We start from the raw sequence: 24,867 nt of genomic DNA, 5'->3' as shown, positions 1-24,867 counted from the left end.
ACTTATTTTATTCTTCCTTAGATTTGATGATGTTAGGATCTCTATTTCATAGCTCTTTTTTGACCAGGTGGGTGGTGCTAAAATGCCTACTATCCTATTTCTCTGGCAAACAAGACACCAGGTCTGCAAACATTTATTGAACGGGCTTTGAAAGCTGAGTCATTAAGCTCCTTTATCTTCCTGATTTCTTATTTAACATTCTCCCTTCATATTGGGCTTTTTGTAAGCAGTAAGGTGGTCCTTGATTTTGCTATGCAATGAAGAACAACTGACCTTTTTCTATCCAAAGGAATTATTTTAGTGTACCTATTGTGTGCTTTGGAAATATTCTTGGCTAATAATTTTAGTTATTGGAAGCTAATGGAAGAATTTTATCAGATAGGCTTAAAAGACTTTTCTGATATGTTAAAAACATAAGTGAAAATACTGTTAGTATTATTTGGCTAATTAACTCTATTGACTAAAGCTTGAGGTTCATGCAGGCAAGGTCAATTAGCTTTGCTCTGTTCTGTGATTAGCTCTTGGAACTTCTAGTCCTGGTCTTTTCTTCAATAAATAATTATCTCAATAGCAGTCACATAGTTTTAAGTGCTATACATATGAACTCACGTAATTCTCAGAATAATCTTAAAAGGTAGGTCCTATTATTATCCTCATCTTTCAAGATCCTTCCTCCCTCTCTTCCCTCCCTCCTTCCTCTGAATCATATTAGTAGGAATGTAACAATGGGGAAAAAAATTGGTACTTGGCCTTTTTCTGGTAGGATGTGAAGTATATGTAGAGTCAGTTTTCAGTTAGCAGCCGCAGTGTTGTAGCATTTGAGTATTTCTTGTGCCAGGGACTATTCTCAACACTTGACATGCATATAACCAGGTTTACAGTGCATTAGAGTTAATGGGGTTCGTTCTTTATACAAAATTGTCCTCGAGTGGGTAGTAGAACCACCGATTAGTGTTTATGCTTTGGATAGAAAACAGAAGTTCTCAAAGGAATAATAAAATTGTAGACTCTTTTAAGTAATCTGTAATAAAAATTCTTACCTGTCTAGTCAGTCACCTGAATTTGTGTCAGTATTAACAAAACTATTTAATTGGGGAAAAAATTTTATTTTGAATGTTTGATAGGTGCAGGTCTTTCCTGTGCCCAGTTTTTGGTATTTGGAGAAATCAAAACACATTCTTTACTCTCAGAGAAATACATGTCAATTTGAACTATAAGTTAGATACCAAGAGAAAATTCTGGAAAATTTCACCTAGATCATAGAAGGGTTACAGATTAAAAAAAATGTTTGTGTTGATCAAATTTTAGTTTATTAACATGTCAGCTCTATCTTATTTTACTTCAATCATGTTTCTGAAAGAATGAATGTGTTGTTTCCCATTGACTATTTTGATAAGCCAAGAAATATCTGAGAATATGTATGTTTACATTCTGCCTTGCTAAATATAAGTTCTTGATGTTTCCCGCTATCCCCTTCTGGATGCCCACTCTCCCAGGTTGCCCTGTCCTCCCTTCTGGGCTGTTGATTGGTCTTCTGAGGTTTTCTCTTGCCTGCTAGTTCTCCTTCCTCCAGTTTATCCTGCTGCTGGATCTGCCTCCCTGAAACCCAATCATGTGACTCCCCTGCTCTGAAATTCACTCCTGGTTCTCCACAATCCACACACAGTGAAATCTGAATTTACAGTAGGATAAAGACCTTCCAACACTTTTCCACACCTCCTCTTGGCATTACCTCCCCTCTCCTTTCTCACCCTTAGCACTGGCCACTGGAATATCAGCCTGCACGTTCCTACCTCAGGCTTTTCATGCACTTTTCTCACTGTTTGAAACCCCGAATCCATTTCTGCTTGTCCAATTCCTGCCCCATTCTACTCATCTGTCAAGTGCAAATGCTGTGAGTAAATTCCTCTGATCTGCTCCCCAGTCTGCCCACAAACTCCAAGCCAGAATTAAAGTTTCCATGCTGTGAACATCCATAGCACATTTTCTGCTTTTATAGCTTGAAAAAATTATTCAGGTACTTTTTCACTGTTATCTCTATGGCTAAACTCTCAAATTCTTAAGAAAAAGAACCTTATTTCTATTTTTTTGTGACAATTCAGTTCCCCTGTGATGTCTGGTTTTGATCCTTGGACATAATAAGGACACAGTTGACCTATTGCTGAGTGGATGAATCAGTCGGTACTTAATGGCAGATGTGTATATTATTTCAGGTGGTAAATTTTAATTTCTTTGATATATGGTATCAATTATAGGATTAGATAAATTTCCAAGATTAAAAGTCTTATTATCTGCCATCGATAAGAAAGCGGCAGTTCTTGCTGGGTAACAGTGATTGGAGTTTGTGTTTTTCCTCTAGGAGAAGTTACCTCAGGACAACCTTGTTTCCATAGATGCCATTGGGTTGTAGTGCTAAAACTATTACCTAGGCATTTAGACAGTGTAGCTACCTTCAGTGTACCTGGAATTATCACAGGTAGGAATGTATAAAGCAAAACAATTATCTCTCATCAGCCAAGGTAGTGGAGGCAGTAGAGGAAGTAGGCAAAGTTCTGAGGAAAGAGTTTATATTGTATCTTGGACTACAGTTTTTCTGGAAAAGCAATCTAGGATGTTTAACCCTTAATTAAGATCAGTCTTTCTTTGTGAAAATGGTGTAATCATTGAAATAAAACTATGGGCCACATATGAAGAGAAAATAGTCAGATTTTCCCATCTCTTATTTTTGTGGGGAAGTGAACTTTGCTATATGAGCTGCTAACTTTGTGATAAGAATTTTCTGGTTATTCTGGCTGTGTTTATTGTCTTCACTGTTTTTTTTTTTTAAGATTTATTTTTATTTATTTCTCTCCCCTTTCCCCCCCCCCCCCGCCCCCAGTTGTCTGTTCTCTGTGTCCATTTGCTTTGTGTACTTTCTCTGCTTCTGTTGTTGTCAGCGGCACAGGAATCTGTGTTTCTTTTTGTTGTGTCATCTTGTGTGACACGGCACTCCTTGCATGCATGCATGGGCCAGCTCCACACTGGTCAAGGAGACCCGGGGTTTGAACCTTGGACCTCCCATGTGGCAGACGGACGCCCTAACCACTGGGCCAAGTCTGCTTCCCTGTGTTAAGCGTGACAGAGCTTGCTTTATCTTGTCTCTATTTTGCAATGCGCCTTTGCTTCGTAGCTACATGGGCCAGTGCAGTCTTTGGTAGGATTCATCATGGTTTCCGATTAACTTGCATAAGAAATGAGGAGGAATGTGTGGGGAGGACTGGACAAGAACCTGGTATATGTGGGCAAAATTGCAGCTGTGGGAGGATTAGTCATGGAGCTCACAGGAAAAATTGTATTACAAAGAGACTGGATCATTTGCTTCCTGAATGAGCCAGTCAGAAAGAAACCTTGCCAAATCACAAAACTCTTCTTAATGAGATTTTCTAGATTCAACTACCCAGGTCCTGGTTGGTATGGGAGACCTTATTCAAACCAACCTTTCCAGTCTTCACAACTTTTAATTTATTAATGGCCTAGGAAGAGGGTATCAGGGAGCTTTCTGGTCTGCAGTGAGTATCTTTAAATTAGAACATGATTCCTTTTGTGAATATGTGCGGATATACTATAAAAGAAAAAGCATTTGTTTTAGTTATATAGATATTATTTTAAAAAGCAACAATTCTTTTCTGAGTTTATTTCTCCCAGTGCATGTTGTCACAGGAGTAATCAGTCTGAACTTTATAAGCTTATTACCTTTGGACTTCTGCCCTGCACACAGTTTATGTACAAGGTAAAATAAGACCCTGTGCAGTTTCTTAACTAAAATAAGGTTTATTTGCCACTCAGTGAACTTCCTGGTTGTCAAATAGAACTTAATATATTAGTCACCTGGAAATTTGGAATTTGAATGTGATGATATAACTCTTTCTGCCCTAATCAAATTTTTTGAAACTTAATTAAAACAACTATTCGAATATCCCTGGCTTGCATAATCATCAGAGATGATTGGTTATCTCTGAACCATGTACTGACAGTGTGGTAATTTTTAACCCAGAGAGATTATAGAAGGCATTATATTTCCATATGAACATTAATGATAACCTTAGAACAAACTCAAACCCCTAATTATTGACATGACATTCATACCATGTGAAAATACACACTTATGCTCTTAATACCAAAATAGATAATAATAAATTAGTTCACTCAAAGTCCATGGGTGCATGGAACTAAGATGTAGTCCCAGCTTCCCAGAACCTTCACACTCGGGTATGGGAGAAAAGGGTGCCACCCGCAGAACCATAAGACCAGGACAGCCTTACCATGAGTAGATAAGAAGCTGCTTTCTAGCTGGGAAGATCAACGAAGGAGGTGGGAGTTGGGGCTTTGACCAGGATTTTGAAGGATATATAGGCAAAGAATGTGGGGAAAGAGAAAAGTGAAGAAGAAAAATGCTCTTTAGCCCAAAGTCTGATTTCCTACGCTGGAGACTAGGACACAGAGTGCGTGTGATACGGAAGGGACAAGAAGGAATCCCTTAGGTTCAGCCAGCAAAACTCACCCTGCCTTCTCCCTCCCCTCTGCTGCTGCTTAGTGGGGAAAAGAGGGAAATAGGTCAACCTGAACCTTCCCCTGTGATCTCTCTTCTCCTTTACCTGACCCCTGGCTGTTCTAGAATATAGGAATTTATGAAAAATAAGACTTGGGAAGAAAAATAGAGGTGGGAGTGAGGAAGAACTGCAGTATAGCACAGGGGGCTCTTTATCAAAATTTTTTCTCTTTCTCTTCTTTTTTCAATGTCCTCTCCTTTTCCAAATCTCGGCAGAGTTCACCACAGGAAAGATTCAGGAAAAGAGGGTGGGGAGTTTTCGTATCTGACCATTCTATATTAGTCTGCCTATAATTATATGGGGTTAAAGTGTATAGATTAGAGAGTAGTGTTTGCAGAAAATAAAAAGATGTAATGCTGAGCATAAAAAAATAATCTCAATGGACCCTAACCTTAGTTCTTCTATGTCATCATTGTAATCAACAGTTAGGTTGTATTTAGGACTTGTAAGATTAATACAATTGTCTTACAATATGGTAGAAATTTTTTAAAAATGTTTGCAGAGGTGGAGGGGGCTTTAGAACAAACCTGTCCCTTTGCAGAAAGATGCTACTTAAAGAAGCAATCATGGCACAGCCTATTTGCACTTTCAGTAAGTCACAGTCTTTCAGAATATTTACGAATTCCTCATAAGCAAAAGAAAAGAAAGACCAAAATAGAGTGAAAGAACAGACTTGGAAAAAATCAAACCTGAGGAGTGATTTTTAAAGCTGTTTTGTAAGTATGAGGGTAAATGAGCATCCTAGAGAGGTTGATGGTATAAAGGAGAAAAAAACAACTGTTCTTGGGTTTCAGGATTACATGTCAGGGTTTTATTTTTTATTTTTCCTTAAAGAAAAAAAGTGGACATATTTCATTCTCTTATAAAATCGTTGCCTTCAGTAAAATTAAGTTAAGTTGAAAACTATTCTTTGATAGTATCATCAGCTCTTTCTGCTAGAGAATTGGCAACAATTCTTCTCTACTAAGGCATATTAGAGAATATTAATGGGTTTTTATCAGGGCCACTAGGGATTGTACATTTATTTGCCTGTGTGATGAAACCACTTCATGCTTCCTGTTTTTATAAACCCTGTTTACATGTAATTGGAGGGCTAAATGCAGTTCTGGAAAACACACTTTGTATACCCTTTTAGAAAATATTTGCTATATAAATTGAGTTTTCTTACTCTAAACTCTGGGTTAAATGCAGATTATGAACGTTACTTATTGCTGAGGAGTCAATGGTTACATATTTGAGATTACATAAGATTGAGTGAAGGAGGTAGAAAACTGAGACACCTTCCTAATGAACTTTCTCCTCAAAAGATAAATTGGGAGAAATTGTCTGATTGGCCACAGGCACCCCCCAGAGCCTCATGCAGTTCTATAGAGATCCACTGTATGACACTGCAATCTCTATTTTTCAGCTTCTGCTCCTTGCTGAGAAAATAGCAAGAAAAGGAAATTCAGGAGCCACCCCTGTAATTTACCTAGCAGGGTCAATAGAGGGACCACAGACCTTGTCCTCAAGGAGAAAAGCTACAGGCCTCTGAGGACAAACCACTGGAAACAGCTGACCTGGAAGACTTGGACTCCAAGATAAAAGGTGAGTCAGAAAAATGTCTTCTGTCTAAGATTAAAACCAAAAACAAGGTTAGATTTGGCAGTGTTTAATAAAAGCAAAAGATTAGTGAGACAGTACCAAGTCACAGGAAGTTGTTTTTTTATATCTTTTATCTGCATATCCGATCTTAAAATAATATTTAGTAATTCTGGTTATGTTTAGCCATCCTAATAAAAGGTTTTTGAAGAAGAGAAAATAGAAGTACATGGTAGAATATCTTTTACTTTTTCTATGTGCATTCTGGCATCGTTTCGAAATAAAGACACCCATTTGTAAACTCTGGCTAACTAGATGGGATTATTTCTGGTAGCTTCGAGTCCTTCTACCTGCATTACTTTGGCCTACTGTCATAGAATATCTTAGGTCAGTATTGACCATGACCTCCTGCTCCTTGACAACATGCAAAGATTTAATGTACTTGAGTTGCTTTGACTATCGGGTGTAAGTTCACGGAAATAAAGTAACTTGAATTTGTTTTCAAACATTTGTTGAGTTGTAACTTGACTATATGAAAAAGTAATTAAACTCTCCTTTAAAAGGGTAGTGCAGGTGACTGACATCTCATTTTCTTATTCGTTGGATAATTTTTATTGTTCTGTTGTAACAAATCAGAGTTTGTATGCATTTGTGCTTTGAAATTATTTCAGAAAACCATTTTATCTCATGTTGTTGGAGTTCCAGGTATTGGCTCCACACTCCAATTCACATAACTCCCTTAGGAAGGACAATCAAAACTGACAAAATGGAAAAAAATATATATGGAGGGCTCAAGAGCCGTTATTGACACATAAAGCAGGTTGAAATGTGATGACAAAGGTAAACTAAGTATATCAGCTAAACAGTCAGCAAATAAAGCATGGTTAGGCAAAACCTGGAAGAGGAGAAAGAGTATTCAACCCTGGTGTCTTAGTTGGCCACAGGGCTGCTGATGCAAAGTACCAGAAATCAGATGGCTTTTATAATGGGAATTTTATTTAGGGTAAAAACTTATAGTTCCGAGGCCATCAAATGTCCAAATCAAGGCATCAGTAGGGATGCTTTCTCACCCAAGTCAGCTACTGGTGCGTCTGGGGTCCTGCCATGTGGCAAAGCAAGACGGCCACTGCATCTCAGCCGAGGTCCCTGCCTTAACTTCCAGGATCTCCTGTCTTCCGGAGCACAGCTGTGGGCAACCAGGCATAAGGCTTGTCTCTTCAACCTTGAGCTGCTCCCTGGGCCTAGTCCCTGCTAGTGATCCTCAAGTCCTCTCTCACATGGCAGGATCAAAAATAGCAGAGCTCCCTTTTCCTCTCTCTGTCCCCATTTATAGAAGACCCAACGAGAGGGCAGAGACTCAACCTGAGTCACACCTCACTGACATAGTCCAGTCAGGAGGGTCTCACACCCACAGGAATGGATTAGTTCAAAAACAATCTTTTTCTTTTTGGGGTTCATAAAAGAACTTCAAACTGTCACACCTGGCATAGTTAGAAGGCTGACATTTGCTTCCTGCTTCTCAAGTTGCCAAAGTGAAGAGAATTTCATACAAGTACTGACAGTACTGATATGGTTTTACTTTTTTGTAAGTTTGACATTTTTCAAAATAAAAGGTATTTTTTGAAAAAAGGATAAGGACAACAACCAAACAACAAAGATGAGAGTCTCAAAAAAACAAAGTGTCCCTCTACCCAGCTATTATTTACAGATGAAGCTATTGCAGTCAATATTCTTTTTAATGCTCAATTAGTATCTTCTTTGTTCTTTGGGTGCCCCTTCAAGCTTCTGTGCTCTTTGGATTATACCCCATTAAATCCCCCGTTCCTCTCCCAAGTGCTCCCTGTCTGTTTGCTCATTGTTTTTACTTGTTGTTTTTTCTCATCTGCTCATTGTCTGCTCATTGTTTTTGCTCATTTTTTCTTGTTGTCTGCTCATTATTTTTGCTCAATGCCTGCTTGTTGTCTGTTCTTCATTTGTTTGTCTTCTTTAGGGGGCACCGTGATCCCAACCTGGGACCTCCTATACGGGAGGTGGGAACTCAACTTCTTGAGCCACATCCACTCCCCCATTAAATTTTTAAAATATTTTATTGAAGAATATTGTATGTACAGAGAGAACCTTTCATGAGTGAATCTCAGTGAATTCTCACAAACTGAATGCACCTATATGACCAGTAGCACCCAGATCAAGAAACATCCCATAAGTAGCCCTGTCCTATTATTTTGAGCCTGCTTTTTGGAACAATAGTATACTTGAGGCTCATTGCTGAGCTTCCTTTCGGGCCCCATGCTGGGCGCCAGTTGCTGAGATCAGCTCAGCGATAGGTTGACTCGAAGGAAGGCAACGCAGAAATGAAAGAAATAAAGGACAGAGAGGAAGACACAAGAGAGGAGATAAAGATGGGACCAGGACTCACAGCTTCTGGAACTGAGAGCCTTGCCTAGTTTCTACCTCATATTTATTGGAAACTACCAAGCAGCTGTTTGCTGTTAGAACTGCTACATCATCTACAATAATAAGGAACAACTGCAACATCTACAATAAAACAGGTGCAACATTTACAATAAGGAACAGGTCATACAAAGTTCAAATGCAATTTAAATTATTTTCCCACAGCTCATATTATACATTTCATATTCCAATCTAAGAATCTGTCACTCAAGGAGCCCTGATTCCTTTAGTGGGAAAGGAATTTAGAAAACACAGTCTAGGATTTAAGGGTGCTTATTCCTATGGGTTATCAGCATTTTTGGGCTTTTTCAGGGGATAGGGTTAGGAAATAAATCTTTTTGAAAAGAAAAAAATTGTAAGTTCATACTAATACTTCCAAGTTAACAATATGAAGGGTTTTTTTACTTTTTATTTTGAAATAAGTTCAGACTTATAGGAAGTTGTAAAAATAATAGAAAAAAAATACATAGAACTCCTTATATATTCTCCTGCCCAGATGCCCAGTTTTACCAACTTTTAGCATTTTGTCACATTTGTTATATCAGTCTATCATCTGTCTATCTATCTATTAATATTTCTATTTTTCTAAACATTTGGAAGTAATTTGAGTATATTATACACTTCTAACAATATGTGTATGGACATTTCCTAAGAAAAAGGGTACTCACCTATATAATTACCTTAACTTTAGGTATCAAAGCATTATGAAGCTTTTTAATATTTGATTTAAAGTATTTAAAATATTGGTTCAAACTTACAGTATTTGATGTATCCTATAATAAGTATATTAAATATTTCAAATTAATAATCTCAGCATAACTGCTAATTATTATTTTATTTTTATGTAGCGAAAACCTTGCATGGTAAAGAGTTTTCTATTTTCACCTTTTGTTACTATCATTCTTTTTAGTCTTCCAGAATTTATGCATGTGGTCAGAAGACAGATTTTTTCCCTCAACTCCATTTTCAGTGTTTAATGCTGATGTCTTTCTTGGCAATGAGATGCAGTCTATTAAATCTTTAGCTCACCACATGATTTGAGTTCTTTATTTAAGGCTCATTACATCATAAGCAGGAGATGTTCCAGGAGTAACAGGGGCATTTTTGTGCTGTTTGGATAGTGGATCAGTTTGTGCTGCATTGAATACTTGACCGATTCTTTATCATAGTTCAGGTTCAGGAAGAGAAGGAAAATAAACACTCTGACTGAAGCAGAGAACCTGAAAGTGCCCTGAAAGTGTCTTGTTTCTTTTTATTTGATAAGTCAACATTTTATGAATGCTTATTTTGGAATAACTTTCTTTTCCTTTGGTTGGTCAAGTGATCAGGTGCTTTGCTTTTTGGACACATTTTTGTAATAAGTGATCCTGGGAGAAATACAAGTTTTCAGAGAGAATTTGAGAACAGGTCGTCTTTTCATCCCTCCTTGCTTTGACTCCCTGCCTCCCTACCTCCCCGCCTCTTCCTCCTCAACCAACCAAGTAATTACCTGAGCCTGGGGTCAGGCAATGGGAGGGAAGATGGAGAGCGGAAGTGACTGCAAAAACGATGGACTGACACAGTGCTCTTGCGCCTTTTCTTTTTTAAAAAACGTGTTTACTGTTAAAAGTGATTTGGGGGGAAGCAGATGTGGCTCAAGCAATTGGGCGCCTGCCTACCACATGGGAGGTCCCAGGTTCAGTTCCCAGTGCCTTCTAAAGAAGACGAACAAGACAGCAAGCTGATGTGACAGGCTGGCACGACAGGCTGGCACAGCGAACTGACACAACAAGATGACTCGACAGGATGACATAATGAGGAAACACAAGAGACAAGAAGCAGTGAGCAGATGTGGGTCAAGTGACTGGGCATCTCCCTTCCACATGGGAGGTCCTGGGTTCAGTTCCTGGTGTCTCCTAAAAGAGAAGACGAGCTGACCGAGAGCCCACAACAGACAGAGAGCAGATAGCAAGCACGAACAACGAGGGGGGGAAGAAATCAATAATCTGTTTTAAAAAAAAGTGATATGGGGAGGGAGAATAAATGTGTCCTTGTATTTCATGATTTAGTGCTCTGCTGTTAACTTTGCTATCTTCTCAAATCTTTTATCCAACCAGGCTTCCCAAAACATCAACATGTATGGCCAGGGGTAGACTTTAAATGGTTTGAATTTTAGAACCAATGAAAGATCTAAATAGATGTAGTTTCTACCACCTCTTCCATATCTAAAGTCAGAGTACTTGCTCACTTAATTGGCATTCATTCATTTTGACATTTGTCCATCAAAGTTTATTGAGCATCCTCTATGTGCCGGGCACTGTTGTGGCCTGGATTTATAGCAAAGAGAGCAAGGAACGAGACAGGTGAGGTCTTGTGGGCTAGAGATAACCATATAAATAACTCGTATAATTGTAGACTGAGAGAAGTGCTATGAAGAAAATGAAAAGAATACTGTAGTAGCAAGTGACTGGTGGGAGACTTTTCTGAGCTGACCCTGGATCTGGGATATAAAGGGCAATTTGCTAGTGAAATTTTCATGCTAAGAACACTAAAAGTACTATACAGTTTATTTAAAGAATAACTACAAGTTTGGGATTTGGGTTTATTTTCAAATGTCTATTTTTTTCACTTTAAAATTAGAATGTCTTATTTATCAGCTTCTGAAAAACTGGGGAAAACTGAGGGAGAGGGAAGCTGAGTGAGTAAAAGCTGTATAGGAAACTCTATTATCTTTGTAACTTTTTGGTAAATCTAAATTTATTCTGAAATAAAAGCTAAAGAAAAACACTTGAGGAAGAAACACACAAATTTATATTAAACAGTATAAAGTAGAGTGCTGCTTAGATTTGGCTTCAACAGTGAGGAAAATAATTCACAGGAAGGGACTGAGGGAAGAATAATGGTTTCTGAGAACTTTTTATTCAGATACTCTAGAATTTTTGTCCCATCCCTCATTTCTGGACCAGACAGATTTTGCTTGTTTGAAAATTTAAAAAAAAATTTTAAGGTGGTCCCAGGGATTGAACCTAGAACCTTGTACATAAGAAGCAAATGCTCAACCACTGAGCTATATCAGCTGCCTCTTTTTTTTAATACTTAATTTTTCCTCCTTAAATTTCTGAAACGTAACAAAACTTTCAAATAAAGGCACTTTACATTTTCCTTTTTCTTTTTTTTTTTAAACTCCTGCATTTCCTGAGATACTCATGGACTATTTAGGGTTTCTCCTTCAGATGGAAAATTAGCTATTTTTTTCACAAGTCCTTTTTAATAAAACTAATGTCATGGATAAAAAGTTACCCTGATCAAGACAAGCTTTTCTACCCTTTGTCTTATTAGTAATTTTTAATTTTGTCTATCTATAGGCATAAAGCATCTTCCTTCACATGTTATATGAGGTAGAGAAATTTGAAGTTGGCAAGAAGCAATTAAATTCAGACTCTTCTCTGTAAATGCTTGCCAGCTCTAGTGCAGATTAACATAACCACCATAAGGTACTGTTGGGTATTTGAAAGTACTGTCCAACATCTGGTCCCAAGAATGTGTCCTAATGTTTCATAGTCTAGTCCAGCGGTGGGCAACTACAGCTCACAGGCCCAGTCTGGCTTGCAGCCTCTTTTTGTAAATAAAGTTTTTTTTTTGGAATGCAGCCACTCATATTCATTTGCGTATTGTGTATGGCTAATTTCCACTACAACAGCAGTGCTGAGTAGCTGTGACAGAGATTGTATTGCCTGCAATTATTTTCAATTTGGCCCTTTACATAAAAAGTTTGCCAACCCCTGTTCTAATCTTGTAACTAGGTTATTATCACTTTCTGTTTTGAATCTGGTATCCAAGAGATTTATAATCTCAAGGATTTGTAAACAGCATGTGTTATTTGATATTCTCTTATCCTGTATTTTTATATGTCGACAATTGTGCATTTTTCCCCAATACTTTTTGACTGTTTATGGCTTTATTCTTCAATTAGCAAAACTTTTTCTTAAGGACTTTTAATAAAAACATGCTATAGACCATATCAATCTCAAAATTGGAACTCCTGGAACTGTACGTGTCTTCTTGTGGATACATAGTGTGTCCTCTGGTCTATTTCCCTTCACTGAGTAACTTGGAGGAGGACCTCAGAAAAGCATACCTCAAAATAATGGTAAAGCATTGCATACTAATTGCCAAATGCTAAATAGTAAGCATTTTGCATAGATTATTTCATTTACTTCTCACAAACCCATGAAGTAGGTGTTACCTCTGTTTGTAGATGAGAAAATGAAGGCATGAAGAAATTAAATAAGATTGTCTGAGGTTTCAAAACTAGGGAATGGCAGAGTTGGGGATGGTTCAAATCCAGGCAATCCATAGCATTTTTCATTGTAAAAATAAAAACAGAAAACCTACCATGAGCTATATGCAGGGGTGTACTGGCAAATTTTAAATGTCTAACAATTGTCTCTCTTTAAATAAATAAGCAGCCCTGATTTGGAGCATTTGCATAGCATAAATACTCCCCCCATGGCTATCACATGCTCCCAAGATGTGTCTATAGACAGAGTTGGAGAGAGATGGCTCTTGCTCACCACTGGATATAGGTGTCAGGTACCACAACCTAATTAAAAGGGTTCAGGTGACTGAAGAACCTGGGGCCTGGTAGTGGAGCTTCATAATTGTCAGCTGTTCCTTCCCTCCTATAACAATCAGCAATAATTGAAAGCAACATTCACGGTTGCTGTCCAACACAAATAGAATTGTGGGCACTCTGATATGTGGATAAGTGGCCACATGAACACTGCTATTCTGGAGGGATGGCAGCTTTTAGAAATTCCACATGAGGTTCCTGACCATAAAATATCTGTAATTAGGTAGCTAATAGCTAGTGAATTAGGCAGGTGGCAGGTGCAGTAGCTCTGTGCAGCCAGGCTGACCCACCAGCAGTGTTTTGAAAGAAGTAACGTTGCTGCCTCTATTCCTAATGTACAGTGTAGCTCCAGGGAGAAAGAGCCTAATAATTGCCACAGGCCTCTAGAGCACCATTAACAGCCTGGTGGGTCTTTTTTTAGGACAGCGAAGAGGTTTTCTCTTGGGAATGTTCAACTTTGTACAGTTTTACTCTCCTGCTGAATACTGAACGGATAGGAAACTCCAATCTGCCAATCATTTGGATTATTTTGGGTTATCTTTGGGCACATACAGTAAAAGCACTCAAAGAATTGACATTTGGCACCCTGTGAGCAAAATCAACGGTAACTGTAACAGATATAGAGGAGGAATTGAGTCTTAACTGAAAGGATAGGTTCAGTAAACAATCTGAGACGCTTTTGTGACCCATGACAACAGACTGCAATGATGAAAGTGACATCGTTCCTGTCCTCAAGGGTCTTGCAGATTCAATACAAATAAATACAGTGCAGTGTACGTCCAATAATATAACGAACACTGCTGATTTATAAACGTGATTGTGGCAGAAAGGGGTAGTCCAAGGAGGCTAATATTAACTGAGAGACAGCTAGAGGATAATCTAGGGATTGTATAATATAGTGATTTCAGTGGTAGAGGAGGACTGTGGTTAATAATATAAACACAAGAATGTTCCTCTATTACAAGATGTTAAGAATATGGTGATACACGGAAAAATTCAACTAATGTAACTTCTAGACTATAGTTACTATTCTTGTAGCAAAGGAAAAAAAGGTACTGTATCAACGCTAAAGGTAAAAAACGGAATATGGGACTTAGTTTTATGAGATGTGAATATGATCAAGCATTTTTTTTTTCCATTTTCATTAACAAGGAGACCTGGTTTATGTCATTTAATCTGTGCTCATTTATTCATCTTTTAGAACACTGGAGAAACAAATTGAGTTTGTTTTTAGGATTAAATAACATAAATGTATCTGGACAGGATTTTTAAAAGTAATGCTTCCATAATTTGTTAAGCTGCCTTTTGTCTGCTATTTTTTGAAGTTGAAATAAAGTTTAAAAAATAAAATAAACAACAATATATGTGTGCATGAATATGGAAATAATATAGACTGGAAAGACCATTCTGTCTAACAGGAATGATTTTATAAAGAAAATGAAACCTCAATACAAAATATTTTAAAAAATAGTAAAAAACCTGTATATTATAAAAGACATTATAGCTGATAATTCAGGAACAGTTTTAATCTTCAGTCAAAAGTCTTTATACTCTGCTGACAAACAGTATCTGTTAGCAGTCATTCAGAACCACATATCCCAATATTATTTTTCCTGTTCAAATATGATATATATGATATTACAAATTTTCCTTTCTAAACACACTGGCAAAGGTCAAAGACCCAAATATGAATGAAAAGTAACTGACAAATCTTGGGAAATTAGCACTGATAAAATTATCAAATGGCCTTGTGCAAAGTGTTTATGGCACACAGTCACATCAAAATAAAAATGTCCATAGGAAGTAATCACACTGCGTTAAATACCAATATGGCTTCTGTGTCCACAGGTTTTTCTTTTCTTTCTTTTCTTAAGCTATACTGGTAACAATTCTTTTAGAAACAAGCTCATCAGGCTGCCCATTGAAAGCTATTGAACATCTCCCTAGGAAAATGCAATTCATGTATACACACCACATTTCATATCACCTCTTGGGCTTGATGAATGTGCTTAAATCCATTTTTGGTTCAGAACTTCTACAAATTTGTACTGTATGCTATCTAGTACTGTACTGTACTCTAGAAGACTTGATGTGTCTCTTCGTTTGTTAATTGATTTATTAGGAAACCAAAAGTAAAGAGTGATAAAAGAATTTTTTGGCATGGACTTTGATGTCCAATAGATTTGGAAACCAAACTGAGGACTCTTATTTGAATTTTCAAAGCCCTCCTTTCCTCAGCTGTACATGGTGGATAACAAGAGAGTTGCTAGCAGTGAATGGATGGTACATTTTACCTGGTAAAAGCTCAAAAATGGTCACTACTGGTTTTATCATTCTTTCCCTGACAGGATTAAAAAGGCTGCTGAAAGGAAGGTGGTGTTCTCTTTTAAGGGCCCCAGCCTCAAGTAAAGTTTTTGATGTGCTGTTTTTACTCAGCACAATTGTATTTTCTTAATTGTAAAAGTAGCAGAAAGGTCGCTTGGGGAAATAGCTTAAGAGGTAGTTTGCTTGTTCAGGATAAGGAAGTATTCCCTAATCTTTTTATGACAGCAATTTTTTTTCCAAAGGAAATTCATTTTTAATATTTCAACATTCTAAAATATTTCAACATTACTCTAAAATAATTCTAATTGTTTTCCATTATTCAAAATATCTGTTAGAGACCTATATTTTCACAGGATCTGTGATCATTCATATCATGATTTTTAGAGTGAATATCACATGCATTAAGGAAAGAAATATCTTAAAGCAATTAATCGAATAATGTCAAAAGAATCCCTGCCATGACTAAGAGGACTGGTTTACAATTATATCCATCCATTTTATACATACAGTTTGACTTAGGAAGGACAGGGAAGTTTCCTAAGGAAAATTCTTAGTGATGTAGAGTACAATTAAACAAGTGAAAATAAGGTAAATATTTGAGCTTTGGCAGTAGAAGTGAAGAGGGAAGAGTCTGTATATATGCTAAGCTATTTATATTTTTTCCAAAGTGTATATGACCTTGAATGTTGACATAGCCAACAAGTACTTCATCATTTCTGATGACCTGAGGAGTGTCCAATGATGCGCTTTCAAACAGAATCGCAAAAGTTTCTGTTTGCAATTTGTATCTTAGAATCACAAAAGATTCAGGTTTGCAATTTGTATCTTAGGCTACTCTCAGCTCACCTCTGGGCACCATTACTAGGAGATGGATGTTGAAATCAGCAAGGAATGGGACCCAGATGTTTGCAAAGACTGTTAATTGAAAAGCATCCATCCACCTGTCTTCACAACTTGGGTTCTGGACTGAGTTTGAGAAATGGAGAGTCCTACTTAGCCATCACTATTCCTTTGAAGAAGTCCTGGGTGTGAACTCTCAGTTATACCAAGTAGGGATTTTCCTAATGTGGATATCAGCAACATTTCCTTTTGTGACATTGGTGATGAATCCCATATCTTATATTCACCAAAATTTCTGCTCTGGAGCCACTGTGCCCATTCCACTTAATGACGATCAGGTCTTTCTGAGTATCTGTCCTGCAACAGGTCTGAGCACTACCACTCCTCCAGTTTATCCTGGGAAAGGCAAATATACCTGTGACCATCAAAACATATTTATAGGAAAATATTTCATGCTCAGAGCTAAAATCTTTTCTGTTTTGGACACACATAGTGCAAAGTTACAACAGAATAATATGGAATATTTTATGAACCATGAACATAAAAACGTGACTTTTGGCATCAGTGGAAACGGTAATATATTGGACATAATGGGTTATATAAAATATGTATATTTTCTATCACCCTTCTCATTTTCTTTTTCTAATTTATATATTTTTTTAAAGATTTATTTTTTATTTATTTCTCTCCCTTCCCTCCCCTCCTATTGTCTGCTCTCTGTGTCCATTTGCTGCGTGTTCTTCTGTGACCCCTTCTATCCTTATTAGCGGCACCAGGAATCTATGTTTCTCTTGTGTCATCTTGTGTCAGCTCTCAGTGTGTGCGGTGCCATTCTTGGGCAGACTGCACTTTCTTTAGCGCTGGGCAGCTCTCCTTACAGGGCGCACTCCTTGCGTGTGGGGCTCCCCTACACGGGGACAGCCCTGCGTGGTACGGCACTCCTTGCACGCATCAGCACTGCGCATGGGCCAGCTCCATACAGGTTTGAACCGCGGATCTCCCATATGGTAGGCGGATGCCCTATCCATTGGGCCAAGTCTGCTTCCCTCTAATGTGTATTTTATAACATGCAAAATTATATGAGAGACTCATGTCACTATCCCTTTTGGACAGAGCTTCTCTGGAATATGGCAGATTTAAGAACTGCATTTTCATAATTGACTCAATGTAGGAAATGAGGGCAGCAGATTTAAATGAAATGATCATTTTAAGGTGTTGAATAGATGGTTGGAAAATGAAGTCCCCGTTTTAATGGAGGAATTTTGAAAAATAAGGGATGTGATCTGATATAGAAAAAATTAATTGGGTAATTCTGAAAAAGAAATTTTAAAAACCAAAAGGGGGAAAAGGTAAAGACAAATGAGTTTATATTGCTGAGAGACTTCAAAGTGAGTCTGGAGGTCATTCCAGAAGTTATGCTGATGCACGTCTTAGCAGGATCTCATTGACTGCCAAATTAGACTCTACCCCAAATAGCAGGTCTCCTGAGGGCTCTGGAGACACCCAGGCACTATGGTCAAGGCAGATAGCTCATGAGTTTGGTGCCTTGCCAGTGGGCCCTACTTGGGCTCCCCAATGTGACAGAATTGGACTCCATTGTGATTTCACTACACATGGCTCTTTGGTCCCTTCTATTTGAACCTATTGTTGGTGCTGGAGTTGGTAGGTGTATGTCCAAGAGACTTGAATCTTTGGATTGTCCATGTGCCAGCTGGGCCCTGAGCCTCAAGGGAGTTGCAAAACCTACTCTCCAGTTCATTGGACTCATCCAGTACAGTTAACAAGGAGGTGATGATGGACAACGACCATACCAAGGAACCAAGAGAGCGTACAACTGCAAGCAAGAGGGTCCCATCCAGCAGCCCTATGTGATTGAAGCCCACTCTCAATTAGAGGGGGAGTGGACATTACCATCCCAGAATCCTCAGGATTGAGGAGTGATCTATGGACCAGAATAGACTTACTGGTATTCTATTATAGACTTACTGTGATTATAGCAATGGAAGAATTTATATCATTGATGTGGAGGCAGTAGCCACTGTAGGTTCTGAGGTCAGGGAGAAGGAAAACAGGTGTAATATTCATGCATTTTCAGGACTTAGGAATTGTCCTGAATGACATTGCAATGACAGATACAAGCCATTATATATTTTGCCATAACCTACAGACTTGAATGGGAGAGAGTGTAAACTACAATGTAACCTATAATCCATGCTTAATGGCAAAGTGCCAAAATGTGTTCATCACTTGCAGTGACTGTACCACGCTAATGAAGGATGTTGTTAATGAGGGTGAATATGCGTGGTGTGGGGGGCAGAGCATATGGGAATCTCCTATATTTTTTATGTAACATTTATGTAATCCAACATCTTAAAAAAATTTTTTTAATCTCTCAGAATAGAATATCCTTCTAATCAAAGGATGGATATGATGATTAGAGTAAAATTTGTAAAATTGAAAAAGCAACGCTTTCATGGCCATACACCTAGAGGAACAACCACCACACATGCTTGACACCCACCACTTACAATCCCTGGGACAGAGTCATTGAGGGCAAAGGGTGACAAAATACAGTGTATTAGATTTACCTGGGAGATTTTTTTTTTCCTGTGTGTTTTTTTAAAATTTATTACAGTACATCAGTCATACATAAACATACCTAAACAGTAAGTGTGTAGTAATAGCTGTGAATTTACAAAACAAACATGCATAACATCATACAGGGCACTCATACCTTACCCTACTACCAATACCTTGCATTGCTGTGAGACATTTTTAATTAATGATGAAAGAGCGTCCTCAGAATATTATTACTAACCGAAGAATCTTACATTTGGTGTATTTTTCCCCCAACCCACTCTATTCTTCTGATTATTTTTATATCATTTATGCATGAACATACACAAATAATAAGTATATAGTAAAAGTGAACTTGCAAAGCAAACATGCATAACATCATACAGAGGTCCCATACATCAATCCACCACCAACACCTTGTATTGTTGTTAGACATTTGTTACAAATTATGAAAGAATATCATCAAAATCTTACTACTAGCTATATAGTCCATATCTTATATTTGGTGTGTTTTTCCCCCAACCCACCCTATTATTATTTTTTGAAAATATTTTTATTACAGAAGTTGTGAACTTACCAAACAATCATGCACATGTGCAGAATTCTCATACAACATCTCTCCATCAACACACCACACCATGTTGGAACATTTCTTACAGATTATGAGATAATATTATCAGGCTGTTACCGCTAACCATGGTCCATACCATACATTTGGCACACTTTTTCCATACTCCCCCGTTATCAATACAGTACGTCTTTGGCATAGATGCATGAATATTATAGTATTGCTGTTAACCACAGACCCTAGGTCACTCCAGTTGTATTTTTCCCATGCTTCTCCACATTTCCCACACCCTGCAATAATGATTTACATCTCCTCTAGCTGACAAAGGACACTCTTGCATCTGTACCGTTAACCACAGTTCTCATCCACCTCTGGGTTTACTGTGTTATTCAGTCCCTACATTATTTTCTAGCTTTCTTTCAACTGACATTTACATCCTTAGACTGCCCTTTCCGGACACATTCCCATTTATAAGCTAGCTGTTACTCACTATAATGTATTACCATCAACTCTACATTTCCACACTTTTTCAGACTGTCAAAGTAGATACCACCCCACATAGTGGGGCTCCTGAAGTCTCTGGAGACACCCAGGTCCCATGGTCATGGCAGATACCTCTGGAGTTTGTTGCCTTGCCAGTGGGCCCTACTTTGGAGTTTGTGTTCTCAAGTGTGACAGAATTGAACTCAGATATGACTTCTTTACACATGCCTCTTCTATCCCTTGTATTTGAACCTATAGTTGGTGCTGGAGTTGGTAGGTGTACATCCAAGAGCCTTGAATCTCTGGGCTGTCCATGTGCCACCTGGGCCCTGAGCCTCAGCACAATTTCAACACCTACTCCAGCGGCCCTATGTGATTGGACTCACCCAGGACAACTAACAAGGAGGTGAGGATGGACAATCACCACCCCGAGGAACCGAGAGAGTCTATAACTGCAAGCAAGAGAGTCCCATCCATCAGCCATATGGGATTGAAGCCCCCTCTCAATTAGACGTGCTGTGGGCATCACCATCCCAGAATCCTCAGGACTGGGGAATAAAATATGGACTAGAGTGAACTTACTGGTTTTCTACTATAGACTTACTGTGATTCTAGCAATGGAAGAAATTATATCTTTGATGTGGAGACAGTGGCCACTGGAGTCAGGGAGAGGGACAAAGAGATGTAATATGGGGCATTTCCAGGACTTGGAATTGTCCTTAATGACATTGCAACAACAGATATGGGTCATTATATATACTGCCATAACCTACAGAATTGAGTGGGCGAGAGTGTAAACTATAATCCATGCTTAGTGGCAATGTGCCAAAATGTGTTCATCAATTGCAATGAATGTACCACATTAATGAAGGATATTGTTAATGTGGGGGGAAATGGGAGGTGTGAGGAGTGGGGCATATAGGAATACCTTATTTTTTTTTATGTAACATTTTAGGTAATCTAAGTATCTTTTAAAAATAAATAAAAAATATATTTAAAAAAAAACAACACAAACTTCTATAGACATTAAACATCAGTAGTCCATCTCAGTCCTCCTATCGCCATTAAGTATTCATCACCTACCACCAGGTCTTGAAGATGTTTTCCTACATTTTCTTCTAGAAGCTTTATGGTTCTTGCTTTTAAATTTAGGTTTTTGATCCATATTGAGTGAATTTTTATATAAGATGTGAAATAGGTGTCCTCTTTCTTTCTTATGGCTATGGATATCCAGTTCTCCCAGCACCATTTGTTGAATGGACTGTCCTGCCTGAGCTGGGTGGTTTTGACAGGCTTGTCCAAAGTCGCTTGACCATAGATGTTAGGGTCTGTTTCTGAACCATCAGTTCAGTTCCATTGGTCTATGTGTCTGTCTTTATGCCAGAACCATACTGTTTTTACCATTGTAGCTAGGTAATATGATGTAAAGTCTGGAAATGAGAGCCCTCCAACTTTTCCTTTTTAAGATGTTTTTGGCTATTTGGGACCCTTTCTTCCAAATAAATTTGATAATTGTGTTTTCTATTTATTTATTTTTTAAAATTTCTCCCTTCCCCCCCAGTTGTCTGCTCTCTGTGTCCATTCACTGTGTGTTCTTCTGTGACCGCTTCTATCCTTATCGGTGGCACCAGGAATCTGTTTCTTTTGGTTGTGTCATCTTGTTGTGTCAGCTCTCCGTGTGCGCAGCACCATTCCTGGGCAGGCTGCACTTTCTTTCGCACTGGACTGCTCTCCTTACAGGGCACACTTCTTGCGTATGGGGCTCCCCTACGCGGGGGAGACTCCCGCGTGGCACGGCACTCCTTGCACGCACCAGCACTACACATGTGCCAGCTCCACACGGATCAAGGAGGCCTCCCATGTGGTAGGCAGATGCCCTATCCATTGGGCCAAGTCTGCTTAACTCTCTTTATTTAAAAAGGCTGGCTGAATTTTTATTGGGATTGCATTGAATCTGTATGTCCGTTTGGATAGAATTTATATCTTAATGATATTTAGTCTTCTAATCTGTGACCGTGAAATGCTCTTCCAATTATTTAGGTCTTTTCTGATTTCTTTTAACAATACATTATAGTTTTCTGAATACAAGTGCTTAAAATCCTTTGTTAATTTTATTTGTAAATATTTGATTCTTTTAGTTGCTATTGTAAATGGATTTTTTTTTACTAACTTCTTCCTCAAATTGTGCATTACTAGTGTTTTTTAGTCTGTTTCTTTTGATATAAGTATAGCTTCTCCAGCTTTTTTTTTTTTTTTTTTTTTATTTAATTTCCCCCCCTCCCCTGGTTGTCTGTTCTTGGTGTCTATTTGCTGCGTCTTGTTTCTTTGTCCGCTTCTGTTGTCGTCAGCGGCACGGGAAGTGTGGGCGGCGCCATTCCTGGGCAGGCTGCTCTTTCTTTTCACGCTGGGCGGCTTTCCTCACGGGTGCACTCCTTGCGCGTGGGGCTCGAACGCGGGGGACACCCTTGCGTGGCAAGGCACTCCTTGCGCGCATCAGCACTGCGCATGGGCCAGCTCCACACGGGTCAAGGAGGCCCAGGGTTTGAACTGCGGACCTCCCATATGGTAGACGGACGCCCTAACCACTGGGCCAAAGTCCGTTTCCCAGCTTTTTTTTTTTTGTTGTTAATACATGTGTGGAATATATTTTTCCAGCCTTTCACTTTCAGTCTATTGGTATCCTTGGGTCTAAGGCGCATCTCTTGCAGACAGCATATTGTTGGCTCATGTTTTCTTATCCTTTCCATCAGCCTGTATCTTTTGATTGGGAAGTTTAATCCATTAACATGCAATGTTATTACTGTAAAAGCCACTCCTATTTCACCCATTTTAACCTTCAGGTCCCCCCCCTCTCCCCGCCATTGTCTGTTCTCTGTGTCCATTCACTGTGTGTTCTTCTTTGTCTGCTTGTATTCTCATTAGTCAGCTCCAGGAACTGATCCTGGGACCTTCCAAAGTGGGAAAGAGGCAAGCATTCTCTTGTGCCACCTCAGCTCCCTCATCTTCCATGTCTCTTATTGTCTCTTTGTGTCTCTTTTTGTTGTGTCATCTTGCTTCACTGGCTTTCCACATGGGACTGCACTTCTGCTCAGGGTAGCACTTTTGCATGGGGCAGTACTCTGCATAGGCCAGCACTCTGTGCAGGCCAGCTTACCTTCACCAGGAAGCCCTGGGCATTGAACCCTGGACCTCCTGTATGGTAGATTGGAGCCCAGTTGCTTGAACCACATCCATTTCCCTTAACCTTCAGTTTTATCTGTCATATTTTGTTTTCACCACTCTTTTGAGACTTTTAGTTACTTTTACTGATACAATCTTCATTTCTAGACTCTCTTCCAAGCCCTTTTCTCCTATTTCTTGTTTTCAGACTGTAGCACACCCTTTAGTATTTCCTGCAAGCTGGTCTCTTTGTTATAAACTCTATAAATTTCTGTTTATCTGTGACTGTTTTAAACTCACCGTTGTTTTTGAAAGACGGTCTTGCCAGATGTTGGATGCTTGGCTGGAAGTTTTTCTCTTGCAGTATCTTCAATATAACATACCACTGTGTTCTTGCCTTCATAATTTCTGATGAGAAATCAGCACTTAATCTTATTGAGTATCCCTTATATATGATGCATTGCTTTTCATTTGCTGCTCTCAGAATTCTTTGTCTTTGGCATTAGACATGATTTATTTGGATGGAGGACATTATTATTTTTGGACATGGATATCTGTCCTTGAATAGGGTTGGGAAATTTTCTACCATTATTACTTCAAATATTCCTTCTGCCCCTTTTCCCTTCTCTTCTCCTTCTGGAACATTAGTGACACATATGATTGCATGTCTCTTGCTGTCATTTAGTCCCTGATACCTTGTTTAATTTTTTTCCAATCTTATCTTCATCCATTCTTTTGTATGTTTGCTTTCGGGGCCTTGTCTTCAAGTTCACCAGTCCTTTTGCCTCCTGAAATCTGCTACTGTATCAGTCCAGTGTATTTTCAATTTCATTTATTGTACCTTTCATTCCCATAAGAGCTGCTATTTTTCTATGTATGCTTTCCAATTCTTCTTTGTGCCCATCCAATGTCTTCTTAATATCCTTAATCTCTTTAGTCATCTCATTGGATTTATTATGGAGATTTGTTTGAACATCTATAATTAGTTGTCTCAACTCCTTTATGTTATCTGCAGGCTTATCTTATTCTTTTAACTGGGCCATATCTTCCTGTATCTTGGTATGGATACACTTTTTTGTTGGTGTCTTGGCATCTGGCTTACTAGATGTATTTATTCTGGGTGCAGTTTCTCTATTTAGGGCTTTCTTGTCCTTTCTTCTTTGCTAGGTGTGTGTAGGAGCTGAGGATGTAGTTGGTGCTATAAGCTGTAGAGACTCAAGCTGCCCACATTGCCCCAGGGACCACCTTTTTCCTTTGCCAGGGGTAGGGACAAGCCACAGCCATGTGTAATAATCCAAGGTGTGTGGGATAAGACCATCTGTAGTTGCTGAGAGAGACTGATGCAACATAACACCCTTCCTCCCTTGTTTGGGGTGGGGATGGAGCTGCAGGTATGGACAGCAATCTATGCCATGTAGGTCCAAAATGGTCATAGTTGCCCTACTGTGACTTCCTACTATTCAGTGTGTGCCTGCCAAACGTACCTGCAGTTATGTGGAGAGGCTGGTGCAGGTCCCACCAGCTTCCTCCCTGCCAGAGGTAGGGCTGAAGCCTAGGCTATGGCTGCAGTCCAGTCTGGGTGGAAGGAAGCCAGTCCCTACTGTCTCTTGTTGGAGATTTGGACCCGAAGGGTATTGAGAATGAAAGAAAGAGAAAAAGGAGAGTGAAAGAAAGAGAAAGAA

General features: G+C 38.8%; 1 protein-coding gene across 6 annotated transcripts in view; it reads left to right on the top strand.

Annotated features, from left to right (window-relative positions):
• Positions 1-24,867, top strand: part of OSBPL6 (oxysterol binding protein like 6) — a 236,892-nt gene that overhangs the window by 97,294 nt on the left and 114,731 nt on the right. For all 6 annotated transcript variants that reach the window (XM_058300587.1, XM_058300586.1, XM_058300583.1 and 3 more), the window contains exon 2: positions 5,998-6,176. The gene's annotated coding sequence lies outside the window, so the exon portion shown is untranslated. The remainder of the gene's footprint in view (positions 1-5,997; positions 6,177-24,867) is intronic.

Source organism: Dasypus novemcinctus, chromosome 7 (assembly GCF_030445035.2).
Source record: "Dasypus novemcinctus isolate mDasNov1 chromosome 7, mDasNov1.1.hap2, whole genome shotgun sequence".
NCBI lineage: Eukaryota > Metazoa > Chordata > Mammalia > Cingulata > Dasypodidae > Dasypus > Dasypus novemcinctus.
This window is presented reverse-complemented; position numbering and strand designations above follow the sequence as displayed.